The sequence below is a fragment of the Belonocnema kinseyi genome, chromosome 10, assembly GCF_010883055.1.
Source record: "Belonocnema kinseyi isolate 2016_QV_RU_SX_M_011 chromosome 10, B_treatae_v1, whole genome shotgun sequence".
In the NCBI taxonomy this organism is placed as follows: domain Eukaryota; kingdom Metazoa; phylum Arthropoda; class Insecta; order Hymenoptera; family Cynipidae; genus Belonocnema; species Belonocnema kinseyi.
Window position 1 is genome coordinate 90723307 of NC_046666.1, and position 11280 is coordinate 90734586.

The 11280-nt window shown below is 31.7% G+C and overlaps 1 protein-coding gene across 3 annotated transcripts in view; it reads left to right on the plus strand.

Annotated features, from left to right (window-relative positions):
• LOC117181541 (etoposide-induced protein 2.4 homolog) overlaps window positions 1-11280 on the plus strand; it is a 40832-nt gene that overhangs the window by 8035 nt on the left and 21517 nt on the right. Inside the window, exon 1 of one of the 3 annotated variants that reach the window (XM_033374341.1) lies at window positions 6412-6568. The exons of the other annotated variants lie outside the window; for them this stretch is intronic. The gene's annotated coding sequence lies outside the window, so the exon portion shown is untranslated. Of the gene's footprint in view, window positions 1-6411; window positions 6569-11280 lie in introns of those variants that run through there. 3 annotated transcript variants of the gene reach the window in all.

Here is an 11280-nt window from a genome sequence, read left to right on the forward strand (position 1 = left end):
ATAATACTGTCATAAACAATGAAAACATTTTGACTTTTCAAATATTTTATTTTTCGTTTTTTTCGTTTTTTGTAAACGTTGGGAACTTCAGACTCATCCAAATGTCAACTTTTTTACATTATACACAACACTTTTATATCAAATATAATAAATTTTTTATGTAACTCTGTCTGGGATTGCTTATTCAGATATTGCCAAATAAGGGACAAATTGTATTTATCATGATTATTTTAATATTTGTTTCTTATTTTGCTTTCACTTGTATTCTAAACTGCGCTGAAACATGTATCATTTCAATAAATGTAAATTATTACAGTTCATAATATGCATAACAATGGAATCATACTAATTCTTATTTTCTTTTTTTTATAATTATTTTTATTTTTAATCTTTTTTTTACGATTGAAGGAAAACTACTGCGCATCTGCATAGGGCAATTTTAGTGTGTTCATTTTTTTCGCTTCTTGCATATTTTGACCTAAAATTGGAATTTTTGTGTTTTTAAAATTATTTTTGGTACGATCAAATTTGGAATTTTCAACTTTTCGACCAAATAAAAAAAGTTGTGGTAATCTTGTAGGGCTTTCAAAAATCAACGTTTTTCTTCTCTTGACTTTTTTTCATATCATGCGTTGTTTAGCTTAAAATGTTCATTTTAGTTTGTTTTTTTGGATTTTGAAAATGCCGTAACTCTGATAATTTTCTTTTTATAGAAAAAAATCATCAGGATAAATTGTTTGAGTTTCTGAGTACTATGAATAACCGTACATAGAATTTTGAAGCCTTGAAAAAATCTCTTTTAAAAAATGTTGAAAATGCGCTTACTTCTTGAATTTTTATCGAAAATAACTGGTTTACAAACTTGTTCTTTCTTTTTAGGCCTTAAAAAAGTGTGTCAAAGCAAAATACAATTTGATCAATTTTTCAATAGTTATTGTGCCTATAGAATACAGATTACAGGCAGACAGACAAACACCTACGTAAAAATGTTTTTTTTCTGAATCAGAGGGTCTCAGAACGTGGAGAACTGATGAAAACCGATAAAGTGAAATTTTAAATACAACCAATACCTTCTTATTAGGATGAGAATGTAAAAAGATAGTCTGAGAGAATTCTACTTTTCATTAAGACGTTTGATCTCTATTTGCAAACGGAGTTTGGGAAATAATAAACAAACTAGCCCATCTAATTCTCGCGCATGCGCAGATACACGCGGTATCACTGCATCACACGAATTACGACAGGAAATTATGAATTTCATCCTTTTTTAATATTCATAAAAAATAATACATTATAATTACAAATTAATGTCTGAGAATTAAATAAAAACCTTCTGAGCAGGTAGCGAAATGTTTTATATTTTTTTTACTCCAAAACTGTTTTTAAACAATATCTCTGATGACGATTTTGTTGTCGACATATACTTTTAAGTTTTATTATCCGATTTAAAAAAAATGTGTTCATATTTCAAGTTAAATTTTATATAATTCTGTGTGTTACGAACGCGCTTAATAATTTTGTGTTTATTACTCAACTGTAACTACAAATATTTTACTAGAAAAAAACTAACACAAATTATGATTAAAATGACAAAAATCGAGGGATAGACTTCAAGGTTATACAATATTATTTGTTTGATTTGAAAAATGTGCATAAATTAAAGTTTTGTTCCTCTAAAGTTTACAAACTTGAGACATTATACGTCTTTTAGGCTAACAGTAAAAAAAAGGAGAAAATCCGTATCTCCTTGTACCTACAAAGTGAGGTTGGAACACCTAACGCTAATGACGTTTGGGGTGTTCTAATATTAAATTCAAGTCAATAGGAACAGAAATGTTAAAAAACGAACTGAGAATTTTGTAGAGGATTGTAATGAGTATTTATTAAATAAAAATGATAAAGAGTTTCTAATTCAATGTTATATTACTGGGACTTCAAGTTTGCTTGCAATTTGACAATCACCCACTTATATACTTTTTTGGAGTTGAATTCAAAAATGTTGTCTTTTCTGGCGTATCTCATTCCATGTACGAGATACGTTATATTCATTACAATTTTAAACATTTAAAAAAAGTTAGATATCTGAAATAATCGACACCCGTAGATTCCGAATTATAATGTTTTAGGCTGTGAACTTTGAAATTAAAAAAATCTATTTCTAAATTTTAATCCGAAGGGGGGGAGGGTCCGTGGCCGATGGGGGTAACGGGCTCCACTCAAGTGTTTTTTATGTATTTTGACCTCCTGATTATGAATTTCGAGGGTGGATTGTTCAAAAGTTAATAGGTAATTAGTTATTAACAATTTAATTGTTTAAACGGCCAGTTATTTGATCGTTTATTATTTAGTTTAACAATTTACGTATTTTTTAGAAAAATTTTAAGAAGCTAAATGTTCACAATTACATGAGAAATAGAGTATGGTTAAGAAAACATTGCTAGGTCGATTAAAAAACTTTTTACGAATGTATAAACAATTGAATTATTAATAATAAATAATCGATCCAATTAATGAACAGCTCTACGCATATTTTGTTTGCATTTTCAGTTCGAATTTTGAGAATGGCTGATCGAGAAACGCACGTATAAATAATAATTAACAAACTGATTGTTTAAATAACCGTAGAAAATTTACTCATGACCTTAAACATATTTTTTAAATGTGCCAAATATTCCTTATGTTCTAACGAACGCCGAAGTTTTTGCAGATTGAAAAAGACTTGAATAGAACTTGAGATACAGCGAACGAAAATTGTTATAACTCGAGTTCTAATCAACATTTTTTAGATCTGAAAAAACCGTCGCATTCTCCGTGAGATGAGGAATACATTTCCGATATAAGTTCTCAAATAAACTAACCGTGGCCGTTTTAACATTAAAATTGTTAATAACTAATTACCTATTCACTTTTGGACAATCCACTCTCGAAATTTGTAATCAGGAGGTCCAAATACATCAAAAACACTTGGGTGGAGCCCGTTACCCCCATCGGTCACGGACCCCCCTCCCCTTGGTTCCCTGACTATAACAAAGGATCCTTGAGTGTCGGCTACTCTATTGAAAGAGCCTCTCTGCTTGTTATTTATTATCGTATTCTGATTTCAATTTCGGAAAGGACATTTTAAATCCTTCATACCGCACTGCGTACAGTCCCATGTTAAAGAAAATGAACTTAGTAAAGTAACGAAGTGGCGCCATCTAGTGGAGATAGAACAAACTACAGCTCTTCCGGCAACCCCCCCCCCCATCGCGCTCCTCCACCCATACCGTGCAAATTATAATATATTTTTTTATTTAGATTTACAAAAAGAATAATTTACGCAAACAAACCGTTTTATGCAATATGCAAAAAACATAAGATAGAGCATGATCAAAAATGCATTGAGTTTTTTTCATATTACATGAAATGGTTTGCTTGTGCAAATTATTCTTTCCATAATTCTAAATGAAAAAAATATTAAAACAGAGACATTAAGCCCAACACTTAAGTACCACCCCGAACAGATCGGTCTCTTTTTCAATTTGAAAATAAAAATAATGTAAATTTGTTTGAAACGGGAAATGTAAATAATTTGGAGACGTGATTAATATAATTACTCACTCGTTATTTACATGTTCGCCATGTTTCTTTATTCCTGATCTTCCCCTTCTACCACACAAGCATCACAGACGCCACCGAGGGGAAATAGAAATCACTAAAACTCGTTCACATTTTAGCCTTAAGACTGTACCTATTAAACGACCTACCTGGACCTATAAACCAGGGGTCTCCAAAGAGCGATCCTGGTGTCTACTAGCGGTCCCAGGCCAGTAGGTCATAGCTACTCGGCTCTGACCCAGAACTGTCATAATCCTTGACCTGATTTGAGCCCCTTAGTACCCTTAAAATCGAGACCCTCCATTAAATTGGAAACTTTACTCTAAAATTGAAATCTTCACGGTAAAATTGAGAATTACGAAATAAAATAATCAGTTTAGTTTTTGATACCATAATAACATTAAATGAAATAATTAATGCTTCTCGGAAAAGATACTTGACAGAGGTTATGTATAACTTTAAATCTTTAAAACTGAGAAATTTGAAATACTATTAACTTGAATGATTAAAAATTTGTACTAATTTCCAGCAGTGACTGAATTCCTAACTACAGGCCTCGGACTCACTACACTATTAAACTATTTTAAACTTTTGTGAAACAATCACATTATTTTTCTACTATTTCGAAAAAAAATACACGAAATACACTATTTTCAAATAAAGAAAGTACAGTTTTCCACTAAACAAATTAATTTTCAACAAAATGCATAAAATTTTATCCAATTAGTTAAATTTTCAACCAAGATCAATTTCTATCAAAAAGGGCAAATCTTTAACAAATTACATACATTTTCTACTAAATAATTTGAACAATTGATGTGATTTTAGTACACATTTTACTTAATTATTTTTTCATGCTATTTTTTCATAAAATTTTTTATAAATAGTTTCATTTTGAAATAAAAAAATATCAATTTTTACAACAAAATAAAGAAGTTAAATTTGCATCGGAGACAATTAAATATCAATAAAAAAGAAAACAAATTGGTGCAAATCATTTTAATTTTCTATGAAATTTGTAGTAGAATTTTTTATCCATTTGTTATGTTTTAAGCCAAAACGACGAATTTTCTATATAACAGTTGATTTTTCGATAAAATAGACAAAAATAAAAAACAGTTGGATTTAACCAACAGAGCTGAATTTTCAGGAAAATACTTGATTTTTAATTAAAAAATTGATTTTCTAGCAAAAAAGTTAACAGGAATGATCAATTTTCAACCAAATAGGTACATTTTCTACCCAATTGTTGATTATTTTAGTCAAAAGTACGAATTTTTTACAAAACAGTTAAATTTTCAACCCGGAAAAGCGATTTTTGAGTCTTGACAGAAATTTCTGAAAAAATTTTAGACATTTAATACCTCAGAAAATGAATATTTTCTTTAATTTTGAATGGTTATAATGTTTGAAGTTCTGAATTTTCATGTTCAACGTTACACTTTCCTTTTTTTCTTCAAAATTAGATACCATATAATTAACATTTTGAAGGGGTTGAGTTTTAAAATTGCTTTAATCAAATAATTAACGACTCAATATTTTATAATGTTTAAATCAAGTTTGCATTCGTTTGGGTTTGAACGATCTGGAGTACACAAAAATTATTTTGTATTAAAGAGTTTTTATAAGCATATAAATGTTCAAGTTTTATTTTTAATACATTTTTTTTACATTTTGAACGGTAAAAATGAGAGAGAATTACTTTTTTTATTTATTTCAGACAAAATTATCGCATCAATTTAAATTTTTGCGATCGTAATAACAACTTTAAATTCTATAATTTCAGCAGCTTTGACGTTAAAACATTCATAATTCTAATGATACCGTCTTGACATGCCAAAACGAAACCCTCCGTGCCACACTTCAATTTGGGTGATTTAAGGAAAGCAAAAGTTAGCTCACACGACATTGACTTATCCTCCACATTTCTGTGGAAGATGTCGTGCATCCTCTTATCGAGGAGCTGTTGACGCAAGTTTTTCTCTTGTGCTTTCTTAAACTGGGTTTTTGGTAGTGAGTACTCGAGATAGATAAGATTTTATGCATTTTGCTCACCCCTAATACTGAAGCTAAGTCCGAGTTTTTCGGCAGCCTCCTCCGCTGCTTTGTACAGAAAAGCTCCTTTGCCCACTTCTTCATACTTCCTAACCATTTTAAGAAGAGGACCTCTTCCATTTGCGACTGTGTGCTGTACCCAGAATAATCCTGTTTTGAAGACATTCAAGATTCAATATTCCGTGAACACCTTGACGGCGTGAGATGTAGTGTCGGGGAACAGAAGACTTTAGATTCATGCATTTGTTCATGTGCATAACCTTTCGTGTCCCGATATCAAGGGATCTGAGCTCGTTCTTCGTCCATGGTACCACTTCAAATGAATAGAGTACTACCGGGACGGCAAGAATGTTCGTTGTAGATACTTCGTTCTTCGCCAACAGTTCGGAAGACCAAATCTGCCGGATGAGACGTTTGTATCTGCTTCGGAGAGTATCCTTTATAGGTGTCACATCCTGAATGCGGCTCTGTGGCACGTCCAGGTATGTATAAGTCTCTCCAGCGCAAAGGTGTCGTATGGCGCTTCTATCAACGAACTCAGGATCTTCAGGGATGCCATTAAGTTTTCCTCGCTTCAAATAAACCTTGGCGCATTTGTCTAACCCAAATTCCATTCCTATTTCCTTAGTATATCGTTCGACAATCCCTAGAGCTAGATGTAGCGGCTCTTTGTTTTTAGCATAGATCTTAAGATCGTCCATGTAAAATACATGAGTGACCTTGTACTTTCGATCTGCAGGTTTGCCGCAAAAGTACCCTTCGGAATGGCGGAGTGCTAGAAAGAGTGGCAGTTGGATAAATTTTTTTAGTGATTTTGGTTACTAAAAAATGATCATTTCTAAACTTGGATGCTTAAGGCACAAAAACACCCACAAAAAATGCTGAATAAACAACAAAACATTAATCTTTCTATTTGGTGGGTATGAACTTTTTGTATCAGTAAGTCTGCTCTCTTCGACTTTGCTAATTCTGCCATATTTCTTGATACGGTTGTGGGTTGTGGAGGAACTTTCTGTGATGACACGGCTTAAGATGTTCTCAAGGTACCGCGGCCTGCCTGCTCTCTCGGCGACCTTTTTCTATTGTTCAGAGCTGGCCTGGATCTCGAAGCGCTGTGGCTCTCAACCTGCGCCTTCTGCATTATGTTACAGGAGTAAATTTTAACGGAATAGTGTATAAACTCTATTGCGCCCTACCATGGAGGTCGATTCGAAAGCCCGTTGCCGTGTTAAAATCTTTGGACAACTGCAATGCACAGTAAAGTACGTTACAAAAGAAAAAAATAACGTACGTTACTTAAAGAAATTTTTATACCATTTATAATAAATATATTTATACAAAATTAAATACGTATGGTAATTATCAACGAAACGCGCGGCTTTCTTTTTTTATGATTTACAGAAGTTTTTAACCATTTGTATACTTTTCTTTATAGTTTGTAGTTTTTTTTTTATAATTTGTCTTTTTTGTTAAAGAAATGATTTTGTTGATCTTTAAAATTCATTTATTTGGTTGAAAATGACTTCTTAAAAAGTAAAAATTAATTTTAAATAAATTTTTGTTCGAAACTGTCTAGTATTAAGAAATTTTCCGCAACACTAAGCAGTAGTGAGAATAAGTGGGGGGAGGGGTAGAAATATCTCATAAAGACCTCAATTTAGCATTTGACCTGAGTACAGAATTATTTGGCAATTAATTTAATTTTAAGTGTCAGAGGAGAAAGTTCTACTCATGCAAATTGAAATAGAGTTCCTGGAAACTATTTTCTAATTTGTTCCTAATAATTTGTTTATAACAAATAAATGGAATAATGAACAAATTATTTGTATTCTTTGAGTCCCTAAACATTCATTTAAGACAATATAAAGTTTACCTAATAAGTTATTAACACGTAAAAAATTTTTTCGTACAAAATTTCAGTTTTTCCATACTTTGAGTGACAAAATTATTGAACAAAAAGAGGAGACAAAAGTTCGGAGAAGCTTTTTAGAATTTAATGAACTTTAATTTAAAACAAAAAATTCAAAATTGGACCAAAATTGAAGGCACTGCACATTTTTGAACAAAAAAAGTTCATTTCCTCCCACTGTGCGCGCCTTCGACTCGACCTCCATGATAGGGCGCAACAGAGTTCATACACTATATTCCATTTAAATGTCCCCTGTAACATAATGCAGAAGCCTCCGGTTGAGAGCTGTCCAGCTTCGAGACCGAGTCTAGCGCTGAACAATAGAAAAAGGTCGCTGAGGAAGCAGGCAGGCCGCAGTACCTTGAGATCGTGTGAAGCCATATTGGCTTTAATTCCTGAGCGAAGGGGAGAAATCCACCTTCAGCTAAGGTTTCGTAAGATCTTAAATCTTTCGCACAGAATTCCACACTCTTATCCCTTACCGTAGCTTTCACACTAGCTGGAATTGCAATATCGGGCAGTGAAGCCAAGATTCTTGTCTCATCCATGTCTGAGTAAATGAGAAGTCCCAGATTTTAACCCTTGGTATCCGTAGATTGCAGGACATTTCATGCATTGCACGTACCCTATACTCTTCTTCGACTGTTTCTCAATTATCATATTGAAACGTCGACATATTTTGCTTTTTCCCAGTCGCCTATCACCGGGAGTTGAAAATGGCCCATGTGTTGAAAACGGTCATGCGGCAGCGCTAGTAGTAACTTAATTTTCTAGTTGTTTTGACTGTTATAAATCTTTTGTCAGACTGAGCAGTTACAAACCCTTAAACATGTATCAAGAAAATGGCTTATTTATTTAATTATTATGAAAATGACACAGTGGATTTTTCTAATAGGGGTTTTCTGTTTTTTGTTATCGAATCATTTCCATTAATTATGCCGTTGTTTATCGCTCCGGTGTGAAAATCAGGTTATAGAAGGGAACTCAGAGAACACCCGAAGACCATTTTGAATTATTTCCTAAAATTTTGTTTAAGGCCATGTAATGAGTATAACAGCTGATCAAGTTAGCCCTAAGATCAATATTTTTTCACCCATATTGAAAAATAAAAGTTTAAATAATGCGGAAATTTTTTTTCGGGAAATGTTAATAAATATTAAAGGATCGTTTGTGGCCTTGCGAAGAGTTGGGGGAAGAAAAAAGTTTATTTATGCAAATAATGATTATCGACGGACACATTTAGGTTTTACAGCAGAAGTTTGACTTTTAACTTTCTCTTACGGTAATCATGCAATCTGTTTTACCCACAGACCCCTAGAAGTTCGAAGTTGTCTACTCGCTGCGCTAGTGCTGCTTTGACACAGCTGATACCAGACTGATACGTATGTCAGACCAAATACGTTTATTTGCATTTCAAATGCAAACATTAGTTTTTGCATTATTTGTGCTTAATGTTCGGGAGCTATTTTCGTTGTTTTGCCCCACTTTGATCAATATAAAGCTCATAACTAGCCCATTGACAACATTGCTAATTGCTTGCAGGGTTTGACGACAGCACGGTCGGTATTTCTCCAAAACAGTAATTAAAAAAAACTTTTTTCATTATTCTAATTGTTTTGGACCAGAGATATATTCTTGCATGCCTTCTATTTATCGTGCCAAATTTTTAACACCATATCTCATTCCGTGTGGACGTAAGTTGGGAAAGAAAACTTCCACTGGTATTTTCTTCAAAAAAGATTTTTTCTCTAAATTTCCATCGGAACAAAGCAGAGACATGGACTTTATTACCTCCTCTTTCATTTTCCAAACTTTCAGAGCGATATCTCATTTCGTTTAGACGTAAGTTGGGGAAAAAAAATTGAAGACCAGGTTTGGTCACGTGAAACTCTCGTCACATGGCCTTACATTGTGAAAGATTGTATAGCAGAATTTTGCAATGTTGCCATACTTCATAATTTTAGACAAAATTTGAGTATTTTTAAAAGATTCAAAAGTTTTGAAACGATTCAAAAATAATTAAAACTTTTAAATATTTCTTAAGAATTTTATAAAGTTTCACGAAAATAAAACATTTTTTTAGGTTCCTAAGAAAAATTTAAATAATTTTTTATTTCGAAAAATTAATTTAAAGAGATTGTTTAAAAAAATGTAGAAGATTTAAAAAATAGCCAAAGAAGAATCGGAAGGATTTTAAGTCAATTTTTTTAATTTTACAGAATAAATAAAAAATTCATAACAAATTTGAATAATTTTTAGAAATCAGAAGGTTTAGAAGGTCTAACAAGATTAAAAAAAATTTTCTTATATTAGTGTGCAAATTTTAAATAATTTTTTATTTTGAAAAAAGAACTTTAAGAGAAAAATTAAAAAAGGTTTTTAAACATAACAAACTATTTCCTAAAATTTCCAAATATAGTTTAGAAGATTATAAGGTAATTTAAAAAAATTTGGAATGATATTTTTAAATTTTGAGAAAAATCCGTATCAGTTAAAAATATTTTCAGGAATTTAAGACGTTTTAAATAGATTACAAACATTTAAAAACTCGGAAACATTTTCGAAAATTTATCAAATATTTCTTGATTCCTTCACAACTACTAAAAGTTGTAAACATCTGTTAAAAAGACTCGAATTTTTTATAATATTTTGTAAAATCCTATATTATAAAGAAATTTCTTTAAAATCTTCTAGATTCTTTTTTGAGAAGCCTGAAAATATTTTAAAATCTTTTAAATTTCTCAAGAATCCTATCACAATTATATTTACATTGTAAAAACAAGATGATAATACTTATTTTCTTGTTCTCAATTCTCAGAGTTTAATTTCAACATGGATTTATTATAGCACTTCGAAAAATAGTTTTCGATTAATTTGAGTGTTGTCAGAGATAAAAATTTCAGGGGTTGCCTTTAAATAGCCTTGGACTGGTTTCGGGGGGATTGAAACGTAAACAGTGAAGGCCGCCTGACTCGTTTCTAATTGGAATATATACCTATATATATATAATGTCGTAACCGCTGTCGCTCTGCTCCCCTGAGAAACTGAGGGAGCCAGCAGTTCTAGGAAGGCTGAGAATGGGTTAATTGAACGCGAGAGTTTGGCGTAGCTCATAAATTAATAGTCAATTAACTATTTTCAGCAGTTCTAAGTTTCGACAATTGAAATATTTGTGGGAATTTAATAATTCGTTTATTTTACAAGTCGGTCTTGAAGTCGGTGAATTTTAGTTTCGGATATTTTTTAATTTGGGATTTTCTTTTTTGTCAATTAAAAATCTTGTTGTTATTTGAAATTTAGAAAATTTTATAATTTGATGATAATATATTTTTTCAGCATTTTTTATAAGTTCTGAATATTTATGCAATTGTTTTGTTTGTTTAAATTATGTAAATTAGGCCACTTTTTCCTATATTAAAGAAAATCATACGCAAGTACATAAGTCTTATTTACTACCTAACTACACTATGAAGAAAAAATGATTTTAAATGGTTTTTGATATTTATTTTGTAATTTTTATGCATTTTTCCTATGCTAATGCATGGGTTTGTAGAACAAAGTTACTACTAGCGCCGCCACACGGCCGTTTTCAACTCTCGTAACACATTTTTGCATTGGGAAACAGTGGAAGCACCACCCCCCTGCCTTTTCCAGGTTCTGGTTTCGGTAGTAAATAATTTTTTTTAACTTTGGGAGCGTTCACATATGAAGGCAAGTCT